The 27,537-nt window shown below is 35.8% G+C and overlaps 1 pseudogene; it reads left to right on the top strand.

The window, feature by feature from the left end:
- Positions 1–21,833, top strand: part of LOC121039178 (transmembrane protein 223-like) — a 25,722-nt pseudogene extending 3,889 nt beyond the window's left edge.
- The last annotated feature ends 5,704 nt before the right edge of the window (positions 21,834–27,537 follow it).

Genomic DNA, 27,537 nt, shown 5'->3' with positions numbered 1-27,537 from the left:
TCTCTCTCTCTCTCTCTCTCTCTCTCTCTCTCTCTCTCTCTCTCTCCCTCTCCCTCTCCCTCTCTCCCGCTCCCTCTCTCTCTCTCTCCCTCTCCCTCCCCCTCCCTCTCCCTCTTCCTCTCCCCCTCCCCCACTCATGCACACACTCTCTCTCTCTAAAAAAAAGTTTTAAAGCACCAAATTTAAAGTACTAAATTAAAAACAGGAATTACATAAGTGTAACTGTATAGCATTATACACTGACCTGTTGAAAGCATCTAGAGAAGGTCTTGTCTTTTCTTGATTAAAGTTCCTACTCCTTGGATGGTAGTTAAGCGGTCATGGCCCAAAGCTCACCTATGTGATTCTCCCTTTCTCGTCTTTAGTGACTGATTAAACACCATTCTAAAAGTCCCATCTTTAATATGTTACTATAGTCAAGCAAGTTATAGGTAAACCCATTGGCTGGTGAGCCACTACCACTAGATCTTTGATTTCTCTGATATGATCAAGATGGCATTGATTCCACAGGTTTCTTCTCAAAGGAACATCTTATTTTCAGTTTCTTTAGGAGAAACTCATTTTGCTCTACCACCACCACCCCTGCACTCTCCCCTGTTAGCAAAAAGTTTTCATTTATACCCAGTGACACTATGAAATCCTAGGAAGCAGAATGAGACTAGAAGTGTTTCCAATAGAACTTTCTTCAATGATGGTAATATTCTATAATCTGTGTGGTACAATACAGTAGCCACTAGCCATATGTAGCTATTGAGCCTTTCAAATGTAGCTAATATAACTGAAGAGCTGAATTTAAATTTCATTTTATTTTAATTTAAATATAAATAGTTACATAGAGCTAGTGGCTACCATGTTAGACACCAAAGGTAGAGTGGCATTTTCCAAACTCCCTGAATCAGAAAAGTGAGTAGGTCCCAGGCATTTGTGTTTTAGAGAAAAAGCTTTCTAGAGAATTCTGATGCACAGCCACCTTTGGAAACTTTTTAAGAGAAAGTAGAGAAGGCTAATCCTGCCCTCGATCTTTCTACCTGTTTGGCTTTGGACAAATAATTGATCTGATTTTCAGCTTCTTTCGTGTAGAAGGGAAACTTGCCTAAGGGTCATTATATGTGTTAGTTAAATTAATACTTGTAAAAAATTGTTAGGCTAAAATTCTTGGTGAGTCCTAAAGTTTCTAGCACAGAAGATGCTAAATAAATGACTGAATGAATGATTAAAACTATGGCAGGAGAAAATCTCTAATAACATATTTCTTAGTTCTTCATAAGGATCATCTAATAATAATACTTACAGCTGAAAATCATTAACCAATTATTAAATGTGACCTAATATGCTAAATACTTGTTTTACTCTTTGTGGTAGATATTTTACAGGTGTGGTGTGTAAGATTCAGAGATGTTAAATATTTTACCCAAAATTTTTTACCCAAGACTACATAGCTAACAAGTGGCTGGGAAGGGGATCAAATTCATATTTGAATCCAATATCCCATGTACTTGAACAATAAACTCTTCTTCAATTTCAAAATAGCAGTAGCTTTTCTTCCAGTGAAATTCTAAAGCAGAGCAATAGAAGAAGCAGCACTCAGGGCCTTCAACTGCTCATACCCTGAATGATTTGAAGTGGCCTTCAAAGTGAAGAGACTGGGTGGATCAAAATCAGAGAGGTTTGACAGGAACCTCATGTAAGAGTGGAGTGGATTTGGGGGTGGGGCACCAGCAAGCTCTGGAGGGGAGTACCAGACTTAAAGAGGCTCCAAGCACCTGCTTACCTCAGCCCAAGGTAACTTCTCTACCCAATTCTTAGTTTTAGCTAAGATATCTGAAGTATAATGCTGTGACAGATTTTTTTCTCTGTATTTAAATTTTATTTTATTTTATTTTTTATTTTTTAAAATTTACATCCAAGTTAGTTAGCATATAGTGCAACAATGATTTCAGGAGTGGATTCCTTAGTGCCCCTTACCCATTTAGCCCATCCCCTCTCCCACGACCCCTCTAGTAACCCTCAGTTTGTTCTCCATATTTCAGAGTCTCTTCTGTTTTGTCCCCCTCCCTGTTTTTATATTATTTTTGTTTCCCTTCCCTTATGTTCATCTGTTTTGTCTCTTAAAGTCCTCATATGAGGGAAGTCATATGATTTTTTTCTTTCTCTGACTAATTTCACTTAGCATAATACCCTCCAGTTCCATCCACGTAGTTGCAAATGGCAAGATTTCATTCTTTTTGATTGCCGACTAATACTCCATTGTGTGTGTGTGTGTGTGTGTGTGTGTGTGTGTGTGTGTGTGTGTGTATACACCACACCTTCTTTATCCATTCATCCATTGATGGACATTTGGGCTCTTTCCATACTTTGGCTATTGTTAATAGTGCTGCTATAATGGGGGGTGCATGTGTCCCTTTGAAACACCACACCTATATCCCATGGATAAATGCCTAGTAGTACAAATTTTCCAAAAGTCCAAATTTTCCTGAAGCTCAAACTCACAATTTTGACATAAGATTTTTTACATAATTGGGTTTTGTTCCTTCTCAAAAATTTCCTCTGTCCTCTACCAGACTTCCTTTTCTGTTAAATACTACTTTACCATACATTATATATACACACATACGTTGTAAAATCTTGACCAGGTTTCTCTATGCTTAAGTAGCAGTTACAAGGGACTAACCCATCTAATCCTAACTTCTTGCCAGTCTCTACAGTAGAGGTGTAAAAACTAATTACTCAGTTTTCCATTCCTTCCACGGAGGAGTAATCATATCACAGTGGCCCAAGTGATAAAAATAGAAGTCTGGTTTAGATGCTCCCTTGGCCCTTTTATCCTTCATCACAATTTTACCCTTGGTGGTTGGAAGTGGAGAAGTCATCTTGAGAGAAGAGCCAGGGAATAGGAGATCTAGTGGTCTCACCCTTCTAACCCATGGAACTAAGGTCAGCAAACCCCTGCCTCAGACATACTTGTTTTGAGGCTAAAAGCAGCCTTTTGTTGGAGCATCTGACTCTTGATTTTGGCTCAGGTCATGATCTCGGGGTTTCATGAGTTTGAGCCCCACATCCAGCTGTGTGCTGACAGTGAGGACCCTGCTTGGGATTCTCCCTCTCCCCCTTTCTCTTTATCCCTCCCCTACTTAAGCTGTCTCTGTCTCTAAAAATAAATAAATTTTAAAAATTAATAAAAAAATAAAATAAGCTTGTTTTTTTCTCTGTAATAAGGTTTCTAATATGTACAGTTAAAAGGAACTCTAACCAATATAACTGGCTTTATAACATGAATTGGGGTATTTTTCTTTTTCAATGATCTGTAATTACTGATCATTGTAATTATTCATATTTTTTTTAAAAAAAGAAAGAGCACACACATGAGCAGGGGATGGACAGAGGGAGAGGGAGAGCAAGGATCCCAAGCAGACTCCATGCTGTCAGTGTGGAGCTCAGTGTGGGGCTGGATCTCATGAATCTGAGCAGGTATCAAGAGTCAGTTGCTTAACCAACTGAGTCACCCAGCTGCCCCGGAATTATGTATATTTTAAAGTTAAGTCTTAGCTTTAGCTGTGAAACCATCTGATCCTATTGTCTTTTATTTGCTTGTATGTTTGTTTGCTTGTTTGTTCATTTTGGGTGGTCTTTTTTTTTAAATTTTTATCTTTTAAAAAATTTCAGTAGAGTTGATAAACGATGTTACGTTAGCTACTAATGTACAACATAGTGTTTCCACAAGTTTATACATTGTGCTATGTTCACTGTAAGTGTACCTATCATCTGTCCTCATATGTAGCTATTACAATATCACTATGTTCTTATGCTGTTCCATTCATCCCTATGACTTATTCATCCAATAACTAGAAGCCTGTATGTCCCACTCCCTTTCACCCATTATCCATCCCCCCCACACCCCTGCCCTGGTAACTATCACTTTGTTCTCTGTATTTATAGTCTGATTCTGCTTTTTTGTTTATTCATTTGTTTTTGTTTTTTAGATTCCACTTATGAGTAAAATATTATGGTATTTGTCTTTGTCAGTCTGACATATTTCACTTAGCATAATACCCTCTAGGTCCATCCATGTTGTCTCAAATGGCACCATATCGTACTTTTGTATGGCTGCAAAATATTCCAGTGCGTGTGTGTGTGTGTGTGTGTGTGTGTGTGTACACACAGGACATCTTATCCATTTGTCTATTTTGTTTTAATGTTTAATGTTTATTTATTTTTGAGAGAGAGACAGAAAGAGACAGAGCATGAGCAGGGGAGGGGCAGAGAGAGGGAGACACTGAACTGGAATCAGACTTAGGCTTCATGCTGTCAGGACAAAGCCCTATGTGAGGCTCGAACTCACGAATTATGAGATCATGACCTGAGCCGAAGTTGGAGGCCCAACCAAGTGAGCCACCCAGACACCCCCATTTGTCTATTGTTGGATATTTAAGTTGCTTCCATATCTTGGCTATTGTAAATAACAATGGATAAATATAGTGGTGCATATATTTTTGAGTTAGTGTTTTCACTTTCTTTGGATAAATACCCAATAGTGGGATCATATGGAATTTCTGTTTTTAGTGTTAAAAACTAAACTTTCATACTGTTTTCCACCGTGGTTGTACCCATTTGCATTCCCACCAACAGTGCAAGAGGGTTCCTTTTTCTTCACATTCTCACAAACATTTGTTATTGCTTGTGTTTTGACTTTAGTTATTCAGACAGGTATAAGGTGATATCTCATTGTGGTTTTGATTTGCATTTTCTGATGATTAGTGATATTGAGCATTTTTTTCTTCTGTCTATTGACCATCTTTAAGTCTACTTTGGAAAAATGGCTATTCAGGTCCTTTGCCTATTCTATAATCAGATTGTTTGTTTTTCTGGTTTTGAGTTGTATAAGTTCTTTATATATTTTGGATATTAACCCCTTACCAGATATATCATTTGCAAATACCTTCTCCCATTTAGTAGGCTGCCTTTTCATTTTGTTAATGGTTTTATTTGCTGTGCAATTTTGATGTAGTCCCAGTAGTTTATTTTTGCTTTTGTTTCCCTTGCCTTAGGAGACACATATAGAAAATCATTGATACAGCCAGCATCAGAGAAATTACTGCCTGTGTTCTCTTCTAGGGTTTTTATGGTTTCAGGTCTCACACTTAGATCTTTAATCCATTTTGATTTATTTTTGTGTCTGGTGTTAAAAGATAGTCCAGTGTCATTCTTTTACATGTAAGTGTCCAGTTTCCCCAGCACCATTTATTGAAGAGACTGTCTTTCGCCTGTCATATACACTTGCCTCTTTTGTCCTAGATTAACTGACCATATATCATGGATTTATTTTTGGGCTCTTTATTCTGTCTCACTGATCTATGTGTCTATTTTTGTGCCAGTACCATACTGTTTTGGTCACTATAGCTTTGTAGTACATCTTGAAATTTAGAATTGTGATCCAGAAATTGTGATCTAGAATGCATCTTTGTTTTTCTTCCCCAAGATTGCTTTGGTTATTTAGGGTCCTTTGTGGTTCCATAAAAATTTTAGGATTATTTGTTCTAGTTTCATGAAAAATACTGTTTGTATTTTGATAGGGGTTTCATTGAATCCATAGGTTACTTTGGATTATATGGACATTTTAACAATATTAATTCTTCTAATACATGAGCATGGAATATCTTTCCGTTTGTGTTGTCTTCAATTTCTTTCAGTGTTTTCAGTTTTCAGAGTACAGGTCTTTCACCTCTTTGGTTAAATTTGTTTGGGGTATTTTATTCTTTTTGGTGCAATTATAATTAGTATTGTGTTTTTTCCTCTTACTTTCTCTCTTACTTCATTATTAATGTATAGAAACACTACCTATTTCTGAGTATTAATTTTGTGTCCTGCAACTTTACTGAAATTATTTATTACTTCTAGTAGATTTTTAGTGGAGTCTTTAGGATTTTCTATGTATAGTATATCTGCAAATAGTGACAGTTTAACTTCTTTACCAATATGGATTACTCTTATTTATTTTTCTGAAAGCATTGCTGTGGCTAGAACTTCTAGTATTATGTTAAATAAAAGTGGTGAGAGTGAACACCTTGTCTTGTTCGTAATCTTAGAGAAAATGCTCTCAGTTTTTCACTGCTGTATATGATGTTAACTGTGGGTTTTCATATATAATTATGAATGAGGTATATTAAGGTATATTCCCTCTAACTCCACTTTGTTGAGAGTTTTTATCATGAATGATTGTTGCATTTTGTCAAATGCTTTCCCTACTTCCATTGAGATGATCAAATGATTTACATCCTTTATTTTGTTGATATGATGTATCGCATTAGTTGTTTGCAAATATTGAATCATTCTTGCATCCCCAGAATAAATCCCACTTGATCTTTTCAGTGTATTGTATGTGGTTTGCTAACATTCTGTGAGAGTTTTTGCAGCTATGTTCATCAGGGATATTGGCCTGTAGTTTTCTTTTTTTGTGTTATCTTTGGTTTTTGTATCAGGATAATGCTGACTTTGTAGAATGTATTTGGAAGCTTTCCTACCTCTTCTCTTTTTTGGAGTGGTTTGAGGAGAGTAGGTATTAGCTCTTTAAATGTTTGATAAAATTCAACTGTAAATCCATCTTGTCCTGAACTCCTATTTTTCATACCAATTCAATTTTGTAATTTGTAATAGGTCTATTCAAATTTTCTATTTCTTCCTGGTTCAGTTTTGGAACATTGTATATTTCTGAGAATTTATCTATTTTCTTCTAGGTTGCCCAATTTGTTGGCATATAGTTTTTCATATTATTCTCTTACAATCCTTTGTATTTCTGTGGTATCAGTTGTCATTTGTCCTCTTGTATTTCTGATTTTGTTTGAGTTCTCTCTCTCTCTCTCTCTCTCTCTTTCTCTTTCATGAGTCTGGCTACAGGTTTATCAATTTTGTTGATCTTTTTAAAGCTCTGATTTCATTTTTTTTCCTATTGTTACTTAGTCATTTATTTTTGCTCTGACCTTTATTATTTCCTTCCTTCATTTCCTACCTTCTACTGACCTCAGGGCTATTGTCTTTTCCCTTTTTGGTAATTGGTTGATTCTAATTATGTATTGTTGTTGTTTTTGTTTTTATAACATACTCATTAGGAAGTTATCAATTTTTATAGATTTGAAATTTTTGCTGAAGAGTTGCACATAATATTCTTTTTCACAGCATCATGCTATTTATATATAAATGTATACACATTTGTATTTTATATAATTTAATAATACATTGCTTTGGCATATATGCATATGTGGTTAAATTATTGTGAAAAGAAAAGAAAATATACAGAATAATCAGAGAAACAATTAACATCAATGGAAGAGCAACTGCAGGTAAGCAGGAGAATGCAAGAAGTAGTAAACCGGTCCTTAAAATTATTGATAATATTACATTTTTAAAATGAGTGGTTAGTAAAAATAAAATGAGTGGTTAGTACATATGTTTTGGTCTATTATACTTCATACTGTATATAAAATACAGTTTTATTTACATATGAATATTTCTTTTTTTTCATTTTTTAAATTTTATTTAAGTCCAAGGTAGTTAGCATATAGTGTAATAATGATTTCAGGAGTAGAATTTAGTGATTCATCACTTACATATAACACCCAGTGCTCATCCCAACAAGTGTCCTTCTTAATGCCCATTGCCCATTTAGCCCACACACCTAACATCCCACCAGCAACCCTCAGTTTGTTCTCTTTATTTTAGTTTTTCATGGTTTGTCTCCCTCTTTGTTTTTATCTCATTTTTGCTTCCCTTCCCCTATGTTCATCTGTTTTGTTTCTTAAATTCCACATATGCACGTAATATTCTTATTTACACTTTCCTCATTTTTATACTTCTAGATATATATTTTTTCTTATTTATAATTTTAACTGCTTTCACTCTTTCACTATTTTGCTTAGTTAAATCTTATCTATTGTCAAATGACAACTCTGGAATTTATTTTTCTAATGTATTTTCTATTAGTTTTAAGTGTTATTAGTTCTTTTACCCTATTTACATTTTGCATAATTTTAATTGTTTTATCTTGTAAATTAGTGATATAAATATTAAATTTATTGACTTTTATATTTTATTCCTTAATAATGAAGACATTTAAGGTCTGTATGGTTTTCTATTAATTGTTTTAGTTGTTTCCCATAGTTTAGGTTTGGAGTATTCACATTTTGTCTTTTTATAAGAATTAGGTAATTTTAGGCTTTATTTCAATTATGGTCCAAAGATTATCTAAATATGTGTTAACTAATTCCAAGTACTTGTGACTTTATTTATCTTAATACATTGGCTTATTATCAGAGAGTACTTATAAAATCTTTACTTTTGGGAAAGCTGTGAAGATGTACTTTGTAACAAAGCACATGACTATTTGCTAGTGATATATATATATACACATACATGTATATATATATATTTGAAATGTATTCATTATTAATGAATACAAGGCAAAAATCAAGAAATTTAATATTTACATCACTAATTTGGAAGATAAAACATTAAAACCATGCAAAATGTAAATAGAGTAAAAGAATTAATAACTTTTTTAAGTGTGGAGCCCAATATGGGCTTGAACTCACTACCCTGAGGTCAAGACCTGAGTTGAGATCAAGAGTTGGATGCTTAACTGACTGAGTCACTCAGGTGCACCAAGAATTAATAACTTTTAAAACTAATGAAATAGAAAATATATTAGAAAAATGAATTCCAGAGTTATCATTTGAATTTAAGACTTAACTAAGCAAAACGGTGAAAGAGAAAAAGCACTTAAAATTAGAAATGAGAGGGGGACCTCTGGGTGGCTGAGTTGGTTATGTGACCAACTTCGGCTCAGGTCATGATCTCACAGTTTTGAGTTGGAGCCCCGTGTTGGGCTCTGTGCTGATAACTCAGAGCCTGGAACCTGCCTCAGATTGTGTGTCTCCCTCTCTCTCTGCCCCTCCCCTTCCTCATGCTTTGTCTCTTGGAAATAAATAAAAATTAAAAAAAATATTTAAAAACTTAGAAATGAGAAAAAAATGTATCTGGGGGTATGAAAATGAGGACAATGAATATAAGAATATTATGTGCAACTCTTTGGCAAAAAAACCATCAGATCTAGAAAACTGATAATCTCCTAACAAATATGCTACAAAAATAACCAAAAAATCAATAAATAAATGGTACTTGAATCAACCAATTATCAAAAGGAGAATGGAAAGATAATGTTTAAAAGAAAAATAGACCCAAAAGCAGAACAAATTACTTTTAAAATGATTTTTTTGACTACCTTGGAGTATATTAAAATCTCACATAGTATTAATCTCTCTACTTTTGACTGAGTGAATAAAATTAGTTATTAGATTATGTTAAGAGATGATTATTTATTACACTGTCATGATTAGTTACCCAATTTTATTGAATCATTTTTTACTACTAACTCATAGAGCTTTGTAAACATCTTTGGGCTAACTTTTGAGACTCAATAAATTAGAAGAAATACAAAATTTTATTATGTATTTCATATTTCTCAGCTTATAAGCACATTTTCATATAACTTATTAGGCAATCTAAGCCTCTAGAAATTGTGATTTATTTTATTTCAAATGATATGTCATATTTCTTCATTTCTAGAGCTTCACTTCTCTTTTCATGGATTCTTTGCTTTGACTTAGACATTCAGTCACTCTGTTTATTGAATAATCTATCAAGTTTAAAACAAATATATTTCTTTCTTATAAAGAGAAAAAAATACTAGCATCTCTATTAAAATATCATTTAGAAGAGCCAAGTGTAATTTAAAATTTAGTTTTAAATTTTTTAATGGTCTCCATTCCATAATTTCCATCCAAACCACTTCTGTAGCTAGAACACAAGTTGTTGCCAATTTGGTTTGCATATGTATTCTTCCAATTGCTAATTTCCAGATCTTCAGATATATTATTTAATCCTCTTTGATATTTATATGTTGACTAGAAATAAATTTAAAGTTTATTGGAAAAAGATGACTACAGTAACTTACCAATTATTGCATCATCTAGAGATACTTTTATTTGGAGACAGTGCCAATTAAAAACATCTGGAAATTTTCAAAATCATGGCTCACACTCCAGTCTCTTTTAATATTACAGTGAACCATCTGCATAGAGATTTAATACAGTTTTAAAAGTTTTCAAAAACCCAACTTTTCTCAGCCACAAATAATAAAATGAGCTGTATTATTTCAGATAATGTTCCTTCTAGTGCAGAAGACCAACCTAAGCCATAAAAATAACTTCAAAGTCATGAGTTTTACATTTTTTTAAATGTTCATTTATTTTGAGAGAGAGAGAGAGAGAGAGAGAGCAGAGGAGGGGCTGACAGAGAGAGAGGGAGAGAGAGAATCCCAAGCATGAAACATTAGATCATGAACTGAGCCGAAACCAAGAGTTGGTCGCTTAACTGACTGAGCCACCCAGGTGCCCCTTTGAATTTTACATTAAAATAATGTATTTTACATTATTTTACATTAAAATAATGTATTTTAAATTCTTAAAATAATTCAAATAGTTGAAACATTGTTGATGATAACTGAATTTTTAAAAACATTTTTGAAATATAATATTTCAAACACATACAGAAACACATACAGAAAGGTGCATAGATTATAGCTCTGTAAATTATCACCAAAGAATCCCTGTTATTGTTATATTTTTGAAAGACTTTCCTTTATCTTCCATATTAAACAGAAACTTGCGTCTCATTGTATCCTTGAAGTCTTCTTCCTTATTTCTCTATAGCATTTATTGCCATCTCACATAGAATATATTTCCTTTTTTGTGTGTGTGGATTCTTAACATAGCCCCCTAAGTCTACCTGCTTCTACCTTTGTACTAAGTTGGTTCTTAGTCTCTCAAAATTTCAGTACTAAAATGGCCACACTGCTTTTTTTTTCTTAACTGAGGTTCTTTCCTGTAGAAGTAATTATAACAGTAATAGTAATTGTGGTAAGCAGCAATATTAATTAATAATAAAGTTATAATGTAGTTATTTATGCTGATTGTCTTAGGATGCCACAGAGACCACTGGAGATTTGGATTCCCATCATGGTAGCATCTGTAAAACACTCAGCACTGTCTTCCAGGTGGCCTAAGTCTTGATTAGTTGCAAGTCTGCTCTGAGGATGGTTTATGAAACTCACTGTCCTTTAGATGAAGCATTAGTTTGTCATTATCCTTGAATTGTGTTGTGACTAATAATTCTTAGTTTAGATTGATTCTTCTGAATCTGTAAGGAAGAAGAAAATAGCATTAATAATGGACTGTAGTCTAGACATTTTTCTGATACTGTGCAAAAGTCAGAAAAGACTGGAATGTCTTGTGATGTGGAAGAGAGTACAAAATAAATAACTTACATTTGAGGAAATAGAAACTAAATGATTGTTTTAATCAAAAATATGAGTGACTAATCCTAGTAACATAAAGGTTGGATACAAATGACACTCAAAAGTTTTATCAGTAATAGTTGAAAGTGCTACAAAAATAGTTGAAAGTGCTAATCATTTACTATTTCTATGAGAATGACACTTAAAAATGTTCTGTTTAAAATTTGTGGTTCAAATAAAGAATATGTGCAGTTATTAATGAGGAAGAAGAATTTAAAAGAACATGAATCAATTTCACATAATAAAGAAATCAAAAACTGAAATTTTGAAAAGATTCTTAATCATAGAGTGTCTAAAAATCTTACTGGAGAAGATCTTCAAGACACCTACCCCCTTTTGGAACTTTTTTGTCAGTCTTAGAGGTTCTATAAAACATCGTCTTACATATTTTTGATGTCTTAACAAAGGATCTGACAACCCTACCTTAATTTTGATCTTTGGAGCTCATTTCTTAAATTCAGAATAATTTGACATCTGGAGAAGGTGGGAATTAAATAGTTATATTTTTGAACCCAACAAGTGCTGGTTTCTTTAGATTTATTTTTTTTTTCTTTTGCTTATCTCTCTCCTGTCACATTTATTATGCAGTGAGAGAAAGCCAGGTGGCACTTTCAATAGTCTTCCTGGAAATCTCCTCTGGTATGTCATCAAGTGTATTAGGTGTGTATCTTGTTTTCCTCACTGCAGGTGATTGTTTTGCGGAACTTTTCACTAATAAGTAACAAGGTTCCCCTTTCCTCCAACTGCTACTAAAATGTTACTTGTTTTCTTCACGCCTTCGCTTACGGCCTCCTCAAAACTGCTGGATCCGCTAATACTTTTTTTGAGGCCTTCTGGTTTTCACACACTGCATAGTCCCAAAGTCAATGATAGCTGTTTTAGCCTTTTGTGATAGTAATACACAACTTCAGGTACCAAAATCTCTCTGGTTACTCCTTTGCTTCACAGAAAACCCAGCCTAGTGACATAAAGCAAACACTATTTTATTATACTCATGGATTCTGTAGGTTAGAAAGCCATAAATACTACTGTGGGAATAGGTTGTTTCTCCTCTGTGATGTCTGGAGCCTCAGATAGGAAGATTCAATGGCTAGGAATGATTTAGTAACCGAGATCTGAAATCATTTCAATGTTTGCTCACTCACATGCATGGTGGATTTTCCTGGCTATCTACTGGGACTTCATACCTACATACGAACCCCTAAAAATGACTACTCTGTATGACTGATTAGGCTTTCTCATGCATAGTGACTGAATTCTAGGAGTGAGAGTCCCAAGAGAGTCAGGAGGAAACTGTATCACCTGTTTTGACCTAGCTTCAGAGGTCATACAGCATCACTTAGCTGGCATATACCCAACCAGTTCTAAGAGGACAGAACATAAGTCTCATCTATCTATGGTAGGAATGTCATGTAGGAAAAGCATGCATGGTAGGAAATAATTTTGTGGCTGACTTTGGAAAATACAACCATCAATAATAGTGTTTCCAAAACAATTTTACCATAAGTTTGACAATTGAATCAGATCAGAATCCATTAGAAAGAGATGGCATACATAAATTATAAATTTTGAGGGGTATCTGGGTGGCTCAGTGGGTTATATGCCTGACTGTTGATTTCAGCTGAGGTCATTTTCTCAGGGTTATGGGATCAAGCCCTGTGTTGGGCTCTGCACTGCCAGCAGGGAGCCTGTTTCAGATTCTCTCTCTTCCTCTCTCTCTGCCCCTTTCTGCTCTTGCTCTCTCTCTCTCAAAAATAAACAAACTTTAAAAAATAATTATAAATTTTGAGAAGAGTTTACATGTGTGAGAAGGTTATAGTGATAATTTCGAAGCACAAAACTATTACCACTCTTAAGTTTGAAACTTCATACCTAGTTTTGAATTATGCTATATTCATTATTTCATGTCCTGTTCCTTTTTTCAGCAATCTGTTTGTAATATTCATCCATGTTCTTGCATATAGCTTAGGTTCATTTTCATCATTGTATTGAATTCTCTTTTAGGATTACACCACAATTTATTTATTCTCCTATTGAGAGACTTGTTTTCTAGCTTTGGCCATGATGCTCTAAACATTCTTGAACATGTATCCTAGTGCACACAATGCATGGATTTTCTAGGATATATATCTTGAGTAGAATAGCTGCATCATAGATCATGTGCATCTTAAACTTTTAACTTGATAATGCCCAACGATTTTCCAGTATAATTGAATTAATTGCAATACCACTAATAGTAAATATGAATATCATTTGGTTAACATCCTTGATAACACTTAGTATTGTCAGACTTTCCTATTTTTGTCTATCTGCCACTCTGGTGTTACTGGGTGTGGTTTCACTTTTCCTGATTATTAATGATATTACCCATTTTTTAATATTCATTGACCATTTGGATTTCCTGTTAATAGAAGTAATAGTTCAAGTTTTATGCCTAATATTCTTTTGAGTTTCCTCTTTTATTCTTATTGTTTTTTCAGATGTTTTTATATATTCTGGTGCAAACACTTTGCTAGGTATATGTGATACACATACCTTTTCCTTTTTTTTCACTTTCCTTAAGATGTCAGTCTTTTATCAAATGGTTAATATTTTCTTTGCATAAGCAGTTTTTCCATAATACTAGGTGATGATATTTTCTCATATGATCTTCTTAAAGCCTTATAGGTTTTCTTTTTTATCTTGGTCTACAACCTACCTGAAGTTAATGTTTTTGTTCTATGTTTGGGAAACATCCAATTTTATTTGTTTCCCTATGAATACTCAATTAACCAAAGCCTTTATTGAAAACTACGTCTTTTCTCCATTTTTAAGTAAAATATCTCACATTTGTTGTAACAATTGATATACTTTCTTTTATTCTTTCCATTTTACATTATGTTCATCACATTAGTTTTTCTTCTTATTCATTTTCTTTATTTTGTTTTGGTTTTAGTCAGTTTTTATTCAACATTTCTCCCTTTTTATTAGTGAATATTTATATTCTTCCAAGACATTGTGTTTACTCTTCATTTCCTGAAACTCAGACATCTATATCTATCTGTATTTATAAATCTATATATTCAGTATAATATGAAAACAAAACACCAAATATTTTACATCTCTATATTTCCTGTTTCTCTTGCTTTATTTTACATTGTATTAAGATAAACATTTTAGTGTATTTTATTTTCCTAACCCTTAGATTACTATAGGATAAGAAGTTTAGAAAGTTTTAAGATTTCTTGATAGTCTTCTACTTCCTGAAAACCTATATTTGTTAAGATAATTTAGAATATCTAATCACAGGTGACTATCAGGTTTTCCTTTACAATATGACTGTATAAGCTGAAGAGCTCTTGTTTAGAATTTTCATTATACCTTCACACACTATCATTATCCATTTACAAACATATATAGATGGAGGTTAGGAATGGGAGAGAGATTGAATCATTGCTAACCAGTTCAGTTTCTCCCATCTTGATTCTCTGATAAATTTCATTTCTTGATTTGTTAGAATCCTTTCAGGAATATTTTTATCAAATACATATGTTCTCCAAATATTTGAATATCTAGAAATTATTTCCTTTTTTCCTGACAGATAAATAATATTTGATTGCATATAAGAGTCTACTGTAGTAGTCCTGGGGTGCCTGGCTGGCTCTGACAGTAGAGCATGCAACTCTTGATCTCAGGATTATGAGTTTGAGCCCCATGTTGGGTATAGAGATTACTTAACAATGAACTCAAAAAATAAAGAGTCTAGTGTAGTTCTTTTCCCTATTATCTGTAGCTGTCATTCTTTATCTTTTAGATTTCTATTATTTTAGATTAAATGTCTGGTATGACTCTAATATTTTATTAAAATTTATTTTTCTGTCAGGAATCTTTCAAATTTTAAACATTATTTTAATCTTTTAAAAAAGTCTTTATCTTGGGGCTCCTGGGTGGCTCAGTCTGTTAAGCATCTGACTTCATAATCTCAGATCATGATCTCATAGTTCCTGACTTTGAGCCCGTTGTTGGGCTCTGAGCTAATAGCTCAGACCCTGGATCCTGCTTCAGATTCTGTGTCTCCCTCTCTCTCTCTGCCCCTCCCCTGCTCACACTCTGTCTTCTCTCTCTGAAAAATAAACATTAAAAAAAAAAGTCTTTATCTTAAAAAAAAATTCTTTATATTTAGTGTTCATGTGTTTTATCAGGACATGTCTACGTTGATAACTTTGTTTTCTTCATCTTGCCTGAATGTGGAGAGGACTTGAAATTAGGAGATTTAAATGTTTTTATTTTTTAATGTTTATTTTTGAGAGAGAGAAAGAGTGTTGTGTGCAAGTGGGGGAGGGGAAGAGAGAGAGGGAATGAATCCCAAGTAGGCTCTGCCTCTCAGCACAGAGCATGAACCTTCAGATGATGAGCTGAGCCAAAATCAAGAGTGGGATACTCAACTGACTGAGCCACAGAGGCACACAAATTTAAATGTTTTTAAATTCACAGAGATTTTCTTCTGTCATTTGTTAACGATTGCCTCCCTTATGCTAGATCCTTTCTCTTCTATAAGTCCCATTCTTAGCAAGTAAAAGCCCCTGGCTTTTTCTTCTGAGTCCTTTATCATTTCTTCCATTATCTTCATTTCCATATATTTTGTTATATGTTTGGTCATATATTTCTCCTTGTTCTTCCAAAATACTAATAACCATCTCAAGAGTGTGTACCTTTTCTTTTTATTCCCCTGACACATTTTCAAATTTGAAGATTATATATATGTATATGTACATGTATTTTTTTCTTTTTTTTACCTCACATACTTGCGTTTTTCCTTTCCATTTTTTGTTCTTTGTGTGAATATTTATTTATTTATTTATTTATTTATTTATTACTTATTTTTGAGTGTGTGAGAGAGAGAGTGCAAGCAGGGAAGAGGGGCAGAGGAAGAGAGAGAGAGAGAATCCCAAGTAGGCTCCGCACTCAGCATGGAGCCTGACATGGGTCTTGATCCCCATGGCTCTGGGATCATGACCTGAGCCAAAATCAAGAATCAGAAACTTTCCACCACAATATGACAAGGATCTTCTTTCCTTCAGTTTCCAATAACATATTCCTCATATTCTTGTGATCCCTCACCAGCAATATCTTTAATGCTCATATTTCTACCAACAGTCTGCTTATAATGATTTATGTGTGCACTAAGACAATATAAGTTTTCTGTTCACTTTTCACTTCATTCTGAGTTTTCACTAGCAGAGTTGTTAATGTCCACATTTATATTAACAGTCTTTTTTTTTTAATTTTTTTTTAACATTTATTTATTTTTCAGACAGAGACAGAGCATGAACGGGGGAGGGTCAGAGAGAGAGGGAGACACAGAATCTGAAACAGGCTCCAGGCTCTGAGCAGTCAGCACAGAGCCCGACGCGGGGCTGGAACTCATGGACCGCGAGATCATGACCTGAGCTGAAGTCGGACGCTTAGCAGACTGAGCCACCCAGGCGCCCCATTATATTAACAGTCTATTAAAGGCAATCTAGACTTTGCTATATGCTCCTCAGAATTCTTTCATCTTCTGCCCAATTCCTAAATGCTTGCACATTTTAGGTATTCACATAGCACCATCTCACTTCCATGCACCAAAATCTGTATTAGTTTCTTACTGCTACTGTAACAAAAGGACACAAATTTGTTGACTTAATATAAATGTATTATCTTATAGTTATAGAGGTCAGGAATCTCAAATAGCTTTCACTTGACTAAAATCATGGTGTTAGCAGGGCTGTATTCTTCTGGATACTCTAGGAGGAATCTATCTCCTGGCCTTTCACAGCTTTAGAGGCCTCCTAATTTTTTTGGATTATTGCCCCTTCCTTCATCTTCAAAGTCAGCCAGGTATAACAGCTCCAAACTCTCTGACTCTGCCTCTCCTGCCTCCCTTGTGATTATGTTGGACATACCTGGATGATTCAAGATGATCCTTCTATCTCAAGATCCTAAACTTAACCAAACATGGCAAGTTCCTTTTCCTTTGTCAGGTCAAGTAACATGGTATAGTCAGGGTTATCCACAGAAACAAAACCAAAAGACATAGATATATAGATATATAGATATATAGATATATTCCCTCTTCACTGGAGAAGGTCATTTTTTTTTCCTATTAAGGTCTTCAACTGATTAATGAAACCCACCCACATTATAGAGGGTATTCTAAGTCTAATTATTTAAATGTCTATCTCATGTAAAAAAAAATAATACCTCTACAAAAATGTATAGAATAATGTTTTGTCAAATATCTGGCCTAGTTGACCCATAAAATTAGCCATCACAACTAGAAATAGGTTTCAGGGATTAGTAGTTGAACATCTTTGCAGGGCCATTATTCTGCCTACCACAGTGAAGATCTAAAAATGTGAATAATGAAAGGAGTAAAATAAGACAGACATGACAGGGAGGGGAGTACAGATGTATAGAATTGTAAGCATGTCAAATACAAAACATAATTTTCAATAGTGGGAAGGTGTGGGGGGATAGATGGGAACTCATATATCAAAAAATGTGGCAAGAGACAAAGCTATAGAGGTGGCCATAAGCCAACCTATAGAATAAGGGGTCAGTCTTCATTAAAGTCCTTGATTCTTACCCTTAAATGAACTGTGATGTATGGATAGTGAATGAGACAACCCAGTGAGTCACTGATGAGTTTTAAGTAGGAAATGATGAGATTATCATTATAAAAAGTAAGACTACTCTGGAACCAGTGTGAAGGCCTGATTTCCAAGGAGAAGCACTGGAGGGAAGGGAAAAATAAACAATGAAACTGAAAAACCACTGCAACAGTGGCATTGAAGGGAAGGAGTTTAAGGCATAATAAGACTTGGTGATGGATAAGTTATAGATGGTAAATGGTAAGAATATGCCTTGAAGCATTTGGAAGATTATGTTCATGTCTAAGACAGAAATGTGATTTAACAATTGAATGTATGATTAGAAGACATGTAGGCATTAGGCAACGTTTTCTTAGAGTGATGATGACATTTGATTATATTCTAAGAAAATGTCATGGTGGAAATGGTAGGGACTTCCCATTATGAAGACTCTCAAGGAAATTTCAAAGACTCTATAGGTAAGATGCTTTTTTGGTAGCACCAAAGTAGAGTGGAAAAGGAGGGTTTAATGAAGATCCTAAGAATGAAGTGGAAGCAGTGGAAGTCTTCCAACTTAGAGATAAAATGAGGTGGAAACTCCATCATTTACTAGCTACTATTTGTCTTAGGCAAATATTTATATATAATTTTTAAAAATCGTAATGACTCAACTGTTATTAAGCATGGTATCAAGCTTCAGCAAAAAAGTTTGCATGCATTTGTCATTTAATGTCTGTGTATATGTACTGTCAGTATTATCATATTAAAGTTGAAATTATTGCAGCTTAGAAAGCTAAAACATCTTACCCCCAGTCACATAGTGGAGAAGTAAGAATATAAACAGACCTCCCGGACTCTAATATCTATTCTCTTAAGGAAAGATCTCCCTTTACTGACAAGATACTTAGTATAATGGGCCAAATAGCAGCTATGGTGTAATGTACAAGAAGCACAGCCAAGAGACTCAGGGGTGCATCTTCAAACAGCCAATGTGTGACCTTGAGCAAATCTTTACTCTCAAATTAGATCAAATATCTAATATGCAATACTAGATGTAACATAAAATCTATGTAATATCTAATGTAATGTAATATCTAATATGCAAATTAGATATGTATTTTCCATCCACTGATTTACTATTCAGTATGACAAATTGTTTACCCTTTTATGACTATTCCTTTTACCATTCCCCTCTGTGGGATTGAGGCTCAGATTCCCCTTCTTTCTGGCTCACATTCTATATTTTACCTGGTAGACAGTGACCACTGAGTCTGTAGTATGATTTGTTTTTCAAACTAGTAGACTACAAGACCTCTAAAGTTCATTATAGATCATAAAGTCTAGTAATGTGCTGCATTTGACAATGTTTTCACTTTTTTTCCGAAGTGTAAATGTATGTAGCTGTGAAAGAGAAATGTTATTTACTGAGACACCTTTGAAGGTGCATTTTATTTTGTACAAAGGAGAAGTCCCACTCAAAAAAAAATAAGACTAGGTGGAATTTCTTCTCTGTGGGAGAGATTAAAGAAATGCTAAAGTGCATTAAAGACAATGGAATGCAAACAATATAGATTGGTTACAGAACTTTGAGACATCTTCACAGTCTGGAATTTGTTACAGAAAGTGGATAAAAAGAAATTAGAACTTCCTGAAGTGAACACAGAAAAAGTAATTTGACATTCACAAAACTCTTCAGTCCTGAATCTCCCCCAAAATAATTATTTTACTTAGAAATTTAATTTAATTTAACAACACCTGTTAGTAACATGGAAATAGCTGGTGGGCTTTTAAAAGTAAGCACTGAGATACAGAAAGCTATTATATAAGGACATCACAGTCTGTGACAAACTGAGAAGCAATATCTTCCTTCAACAGAAGTGTGTGACAAGGCTTGAGACTTTTAAAACAAGTAAAGTTACTTATAATTGGGAAATTGCCTGTTTCACAGTCCATCAGACACTCACATGGCTGTACTTAATGGAAGATGCTGATGACAAGCCACAAAGGTGTCACTTGGGTGACATTCCATTTAAAGTCACCCCCAAACAGACAGCGTGAGCTTTCCAAGGGGAGGCATAACCATTGGGCTGGAAGCAGGCAGGATTATAGTGCAGAACCTAACAATACAGGAGAGAGTTCTCCAGCCCAGTGACTTGGGGAATGGGGCTCAAGTGGGTAAGTAGTGTCATTACTGCTTGCACATGGATTTTGTGTCCCTCTTCCAATACCTCTCTAAGCCCTGTCTACTCCCTGGAGAAAGAATGAAGAATATGGAAGCAGTGTGTACTTCTATTTGATGGAGAATATACCTAAGTGAAAATGAGAGTGTAAAGGAAAACAAAAGTTCTTGTTAAATGGCATCAAAAGCAGATTAGAAAGGAGAGCAAACCATATATGTGGCCTCTCACAGTGAGACCTCCATTCTGTCTAATGAGGGAATTGCCTTAGATAATGTCAAACTCAGCTCTAGAAGTTTATTTCTCTGTATTCATAATTGCTTATTTTAGTTGGAGAGATGGATTTAAGGGATAAAACAAGAGAAAATATATAGGCATTGGCAGGTCCTTTTAAGAAATAAAAGAGAAAACTGACCTAAGTTGATTATGTTGACTGGTGATAACGTGACATGGTACCTACTGACTGACTCTTGAATCCACTTCCCTTCATCTTTGATCAGTGGCCTGTCACTATTCATGTCTCAATCATTACAAACAACTCCATGGATTTCCCTCCCTCTATTTTTATCCTATTCCAGTTTATTTCTACACTTCAACCAGAGGGATATTTCCCAAAATGCAAATCTGCTCAAGTCATTCCTTTGCTTACACATCATTAATTGTTCACTGTTGGCCTCAAAATAAAATCCAAATGCTTTAGCATATTATACAAACATTTTGCAATATGACCTGTGGGAGTGTTCCCCATGGCAGGACTAAAGAGAAAGCCAACAAAAACTGGGAATCGTGTTTATCTGAAGTACTCTCAGAAATGTTGTCAAGAGAGAGAACAGTGAAGGATGTGCTTAGAAATCAGCAGAAATGCCTTGCATCAAATATGAATGTTTGAGGTGGAAGTCCTGCCCCAGAAGTGGAGCCAAGCAGGCCAAGGTTACACCTGAATAACAGTGGACCCTGCAAGACGCAGCCCTGCCGCAAGATGTGCTGTTCTTCGTGTGTGAACGGGGCCACTTCTTCTTAGTCCTTGGGCTGTTCTGCACGGTCCAGAGGATCATCTGGGCCTCCCTAGCATAGCTGCCTTGGCCCGACTCCTGCTCCAGGCACTGCCTGCAGATACAGACTTCCCAGACTGTGGCCATTGGACCTGCACTCCATGCCCTGGTGCTGCAGCCTGGCAGTCCACTGTGGCACCATCAGGACCCTGGTACTTGGTGCTGGTCTTCTCTTCTCCCTTTATTCTGTGAGTTCAGTGATGCTACAGGCTGGAGGGTTCACCACTGATGGTTCCTTTGAACCAGGTATCCTGCATGGTCCATCGTGGTGAAGTCTATGCCATGTTGTCTCTGAAGATCAAAGGCCAGCACTTCTACTAACTCTTGGACAAAGCTGGACATTTCCCCAACATGATACCCTGACAACACTGTGGGTGCCTACTGGAGCTTGTGAAGAAACCACCTTGGGTTACTCACCCCTCCTAGAGGGGAACAAAAGCAGAACCTTGGTGATGGGGTGATGACCAAGGTCACACAAGGGGCCCCAAAGTTCATTAACGGCAAATAAAAGAGCAGTCACCCCCCACCCCAAAACAACAAGAACAAACAAACAAAAACAAATATGAAGAGTTGAGGACAAAAGCATGAGGACAGGAAATAAATTAGAAAGGTCTGAAGCACAACATACAGAACTGGTACAGAGAATGGGTAGCAAGGAAGCTTCAGGAGGACATTTGTGTAAAGTGAGGACAGAGCTCTTCATTTACTCTGTGGTGTAACAGAGTGAGAGTGTAAGGGAGGTGGAATGACTCCACACTGCCTCCCTTTCCAACCTCAACTCCTGGAAGTTGACCTCTCCTGTGCTATCCTCTTTGAGTAAAAGGGAATACTGAAAAATGCTCTGTACTGTTTCACATGACTTTATAATTCCAAATTAGCACAGTAACTTTTGTCCCATTAAAAACTTAACATTTGCAGAATTGAATTTACTTAAATTGAATCCTTCATAGTGAAATATTCTCTTCATTCCAAAAAGATAATGGAGAAATAAAAAGCAACCATTAACCTAAGATTTTTGATTTTCATGTCTTTTGAGATGCATTCTTTCCCTAAATCCATGTTTCTAGATATGTAGCCTCTCATCCAAAGAGAAGTATTTTTGCAAAACAAGCAGTGCTAGATCAGCTCCAGCTCCCTTTACTGTTTACTTGCTCCCACAAGGCAGGCTAAGTCATCTTTCTCCAGGAGGCAGTTTAAAACCATTTCTTTAACTCTGTGTGGTGCAGGAAGCAAGTTGCTACCTACCCTGCATCTCTATTATTTTGATCTAAAGCCCTTAGCTTCCTTATCCTTTTCTTCTATGCAGGTGTCCCTGTTATGAGTAGGTAAAAATAACAATTTTGGTATAGCTATTTTAAATCAGAAGAAACATTCCAAGAGGTTATTTAAAATAAACAACAACAGCAAAATACATAAAGTAGAGCTCTATTTTAGCCCTTCGGATTCAATCTATGAGAAAGGAGAGTGTCTTTAATGGGTCTTGGTCTCTCCCTCAGTCTCGTTCTCATACATTTAGTGTATCCAGTAAGGCACATCCCTAACCTCCAGAAACTTATGTTACAGTGTGGAGACAGTCACATTAGCAAATAACACTGGTATGCAGTATGTAATATTTCTTAGATATGTATAAGGTCCTGTGGAGACACAGAGAAAGAATGGCTCTGATAGAAGGGCCCATTCAGTTTTTGAAATCGATGTCATGTCTCAAAGATTGAAAAACAGTTTGTCAGGCAGGAGAAAAGAAAGCCTATTCCACTACAGTGGAGGCAGTGTGAGCCTCTCATTCTGGAATGAAGAGAATATTTCACTATGAAGGATTCAATTTAAGTAAATTCAATTCTGCAAATGTTAAGTTTTTACTGGGACAAAAGTTACTGTGCTAATTTGGAATTATAAAGGATAAATGAAATCATGTATTCATGAATGAAAGAGGCAATGTAGAAGAATAACTAAATCCATAGCTTTGGAACCAGATAAAGCTGGATTCATAACTTGACTCTTGCCATATTCTGTCCAACATACGTTGATGTTATTATAAAAATAAAAAAACTAAAGTATGTGGATCAGTTAGGATGATTCCAGCTGAAAGTAACAGAATACCCATCTAAAAGTGGCTTATGCCATATGGTAACAAAATGTCTCTATAACAGAGAAATCAAGAGAAAATGTGATATGAGGGTTAGAACTATATGTCCCATTGATGTCAGTAGGGACCATGCCTTGTCCACTGTGTTGTGAGTTGAATTATATCACCCCAGTTAGATATGTTGAAGCCCTATTCCCCAGTGCCGAAGAATGTGAGCTTATTTGGAAATAGGATCTTAACAGAGGCAATCCAGTTAATGTAAAGTAGACCTTAATACAATATTACTTGTGTCCTTATAAAAAGGAGAAATTTGGACATAGAGTCTGACATGCACAGAGGGAAAATATAAGCAAGCATAGGGAGACTACCATGTCACGATAGAGGATTGGAGAGATGTATCTATAAGCCAGGAAATGCTAAAAGTTACTAACAAATAATCAGAAGCTAGAGACAGGCAAAGGAGGATTTCCCTACAGGTTTCAGGAAGCATGGCTCTGCTCATACATTGATAACAGATTTGTAGCATCTAAAATTCTGAGGCACTAAATTTCTGTTGTTTTAAGCCTCACAATTTATGGTACTTTACTATGGCAGCCCATAACTAGGGAACTACTACACATTGTTTCAGCTCTGCCATCCTCAACTTTCTTCTTCTTTTTTTTTTTCAATATATGAAGTTTATTGTCATATTGGTTTCCATACAACACCCAGTGCTCATCCCAAAAGGTGCCCTCCTCAATACCCATCACCCATCCTCCCCTCCGTCCTATCCCCCATCAACCCTCAGTTTGTTCTCAGTTTTTAAGAGTCTCTTATGCTTTGGCTCTCTTCCACTCTAACCTCTTTTTTTTTTCCTTCCCCTCCCCCATGGGTTTCTGTTAAGTTTCTCAGGATCCACATAAGACTGAAAACATATGGTATCTGTCTTTCTCTGTATGGCCTATTTCACTTAGCATCACACTCTCCAGTTCCATCCACGTTGCTACAAAAGGCCATATTTCCTTCTTTCTCGTTGCCACGTAGTATTCCATTGTGTATATAAACCACAATTTCTTTATCCATTCATCAGTTGATGGACATTTAGGTTCTTTCCATAATTTGGCTATTGTTGAGAGTGCTGCTATCAACATTGGGGTACAAGTGCCCCTATGCATCAGTACTCCTGTATCCCTTGGGTAAATTCCTAGTAGTGCTATTGCTGGGTCATAAGCTAGGTCTATTTTTAATTTTCTGAGGAACCTCCACACTGCTTTCCAGAGCGGCTGCACCAATTTGCATTCCCACCAACAGTGCAAGAGAGTTCCCGTTTCTCCACATCCTCTCCGGCATCTATAGGCTCCTGATTTGTTCATTTTGGCCACTTTGACTGGCGTGAGGTGATATCTGAGTGTGGTTTTGATTTGTATTTCCCTGATGAGGAGCGACGTTGAGCATCTTTTCATGTGCCTGTTGGCCATCCGGATGTCTTCTTTAGAGAAGTGTCTATTCATGTCTTTTGCCCATTTCTTCACTGGATTATTTGTTTTTCGGGTGTGGAGTTTGGTGAGCTCTTTATAGATTTTGGATACTAGCCCTTTGTCCGATATGTCATTTGCAAATATCTTTTCCCATTCCGTTGGTTGCCTTTTAGTTTTGTTGGTTGTTTCCTTTGCTGTGCAGAAGCTTTTTATCTTCATAAGGTCCCAGTAATTCATTTTTGCTTTTAATTCCCTTGCCTTTGGGGATATGTCGAGTAAGAGATTGCTACGGCTGAGGTCAGAGAGGTCTTTTCCTGCTTTCTCCTCTAGGGTTTGATGGTTTCCTGTCTCAAATTCAGGTCCTTTATCCATTTTGAGTTTATTTTTGTGAATGGTGTGAGAAAGTGGTCTAGTTTCAACCTTCTACATGTTGCTGTCCAGTTCTCCCAGCACCATTTGTTAAAGAGACTGTCTTTTTTCCATTGGGTGTTCTTTCCTGCTTTGTCAAAGATGAGTTGGCCATACATTTGTGGGTCTAGTTCTGGGTTTGTATTCTATTCCATTGGTCTATGCGTCTGTTTTTGTGCCAATACCATGCTGTCTTGATGATGACAGCTTTGTAGTAGAGGCTAAAGTCTGGGCTTGTGATGCTTCGTGCTTTGGCCTTCTTCTTCAAAATTGCTTTGGCTATTCGGGGCCTTTTGTGGTTCCATATGAATTTTAGGATTGCTTGTTCTAGTTTCAAGAAGAATGCTGGTGCAATTTTGATTGGGATTGCATTGAATGTGTAGATAGCTTTGGGTAGTATTGACATTTTGGCAATATTTATTCTTCCAATCCATGAGCAGGGAATGTCTTTCCATTTCTTTATATCTTCTTCAATTTCCTTCATAAGCTTTTTATAGTTTTCAGCATACAGATCTTTTACATCTTTGGTTAGATTTATTCCTAGGTATTTTATGCTTCTTGGTGCAATTGTGAATGGGATCAGTTTCTTTATTTGTCTTTCTGTTGCTTCATTGTTAGTGTATAAGAATGCAACTGATTTCTGGGGCGCCTGGGTGGCGCAGTCGGTTAAGCGTCCGACTTCAGCCAGGTCACGATCTCGCGGTCCGTGAGTTCGAGCCCCGCGTCAGGCTCTGGGCTGATGGCTCAGAGCCTGGAGCCTGTTTCCGATTCTGTGTCTCCCTCTCTCTCTGCCCCTCCCCCGTTCATGCTCTGTCTCTCTCTGTCCCAAAAATAAATAAACGTTGAAAAAAAAAATTAAAAAAAAAAAAAAAAGAATGCAACTGATTTCTGTACATTGATTTTGTATCCTACAACTTTGCTAAATTCATGTATCAGTTCTAGCAGACTTCTGGTGGAGTCTATCGGATTTTCCATGTATAATATCATGTCATCTGCAAAAAGTGAAAGCTTAACTTCATCTTTGCCAATTTTGATGCCTTTGATTTCCTATTGTTGTCTGATTGCTGATGCTAGAACTTCCAACACTATGTTAAACAACAGCGGTGAGAGTGGACATCGCTGTCGTGTTCCTGATCTCAGGGAAAAAGCTCCCAGTTTTTCCCCATTGAGGATGATGTTAGCTGTGGGCTTTTCATAAATGGCTTTTATGATCTTTAAGTATGTTCCTTCTATCCCGACTTTCTCAAGGGTTTTTATTAAGAAAGGTTGCTGAATTTTGTCAAAGCCCTTTTCTGCATTGATTGACAGGATCATATGGTTCTTATCTTTTCTTTTATTAATGTGATGTATCACGATGATTGATTTGCGAATGTTGAACCAGCCCTGCATCCCAGGAATGAATCCCACTTGATCATGGTGAATAATTCTTTTTATATGCTGTTGAATTCGATTTGCTAGTATCTTATTGAGAATTTTTGCATCCACATTCATCAGGGATATTGGCCTGTAGTTCTCTTTTTTTACTGGGTCTCTGTCTGGTTTAGGAATCAAAGTAATACTGGCTTCATAGAATGAGTCTGGAAGTTTTCCTTCCCCTTCTATTTTTTGAAATAGCTTGAGAAGGATAGGTATTATCTCTGCTTTAAATGTCTGGTAGAACTCCCCTGGGAAGCCATCTGGTCCTGGACTCTTATTTGTTGGGAGATTTTTGATGACTGATTCAATTTCATCACTGGTTATGGGTCTGTTCAAGCTTTCTATTTCCTCCTGATTGAGTTTTGGAAGCATTTGGGTGTTTAGGAATTTGTCCATTTCTTCCAGGTTGTCCACTGTGTTGGCATATAATTTTTCATAATATTCCCTGATAATTGCTTGTATCACTGAGGGGTTGGTTGTAATAATTCCATTTTCATTCATGATTTTATCTATTTGGGTCATCTCCCTTTTCTTTTTGAGAAGCCTGACTAGAGGTTTGTCAATTTTGTTTATTTTTTCAAAAAACCAACTCTTGGTTTTGTTGATCTGCTCTACAGTTTTTTTAGATTCTATATCGTTTATTTCTGCTCTGATCTTTATTATTTCTCTTCTTCTGCTGGGTTTAGGCTGTCTTTGCTGTTCTGCTTCTATTTCCTTTAGGTGTGCTATTAGATTTTGTATTTGGGATTTTTCTTGTTTCTTGAGATAGGCCTGGATTGCAATGTATTTTCCTCTTGGGACTGCCTTCGCTGCATCCCAAAGCATTTGGATTGTTGTAATTTCATTTTCGTTTGTTTCCATATATTTTTTAATTTCTTCTCTAATTGCCTGGTTGACCCATTCATTCTTTAGTAGGGTGTTCTTTA

Source organism: Herpailurus yagouaroundi, unplaced genomic scaffold (assembly GCF_014898765.1).
Source record: "Herpailurus yagouaroundi ecotype Mexico unplaced genomic scaffold, PumYag 180, whole genome shotgun sequence".
NCBI lineage: Eukaryota > Metazoa > Chordata > Mammalia > Carnivora > Felidae > Herpailurus > Herpailurus yagouaroundi.
This window is presented reverse-complemented; position numbering and strand designations above follow the sequence as displayed.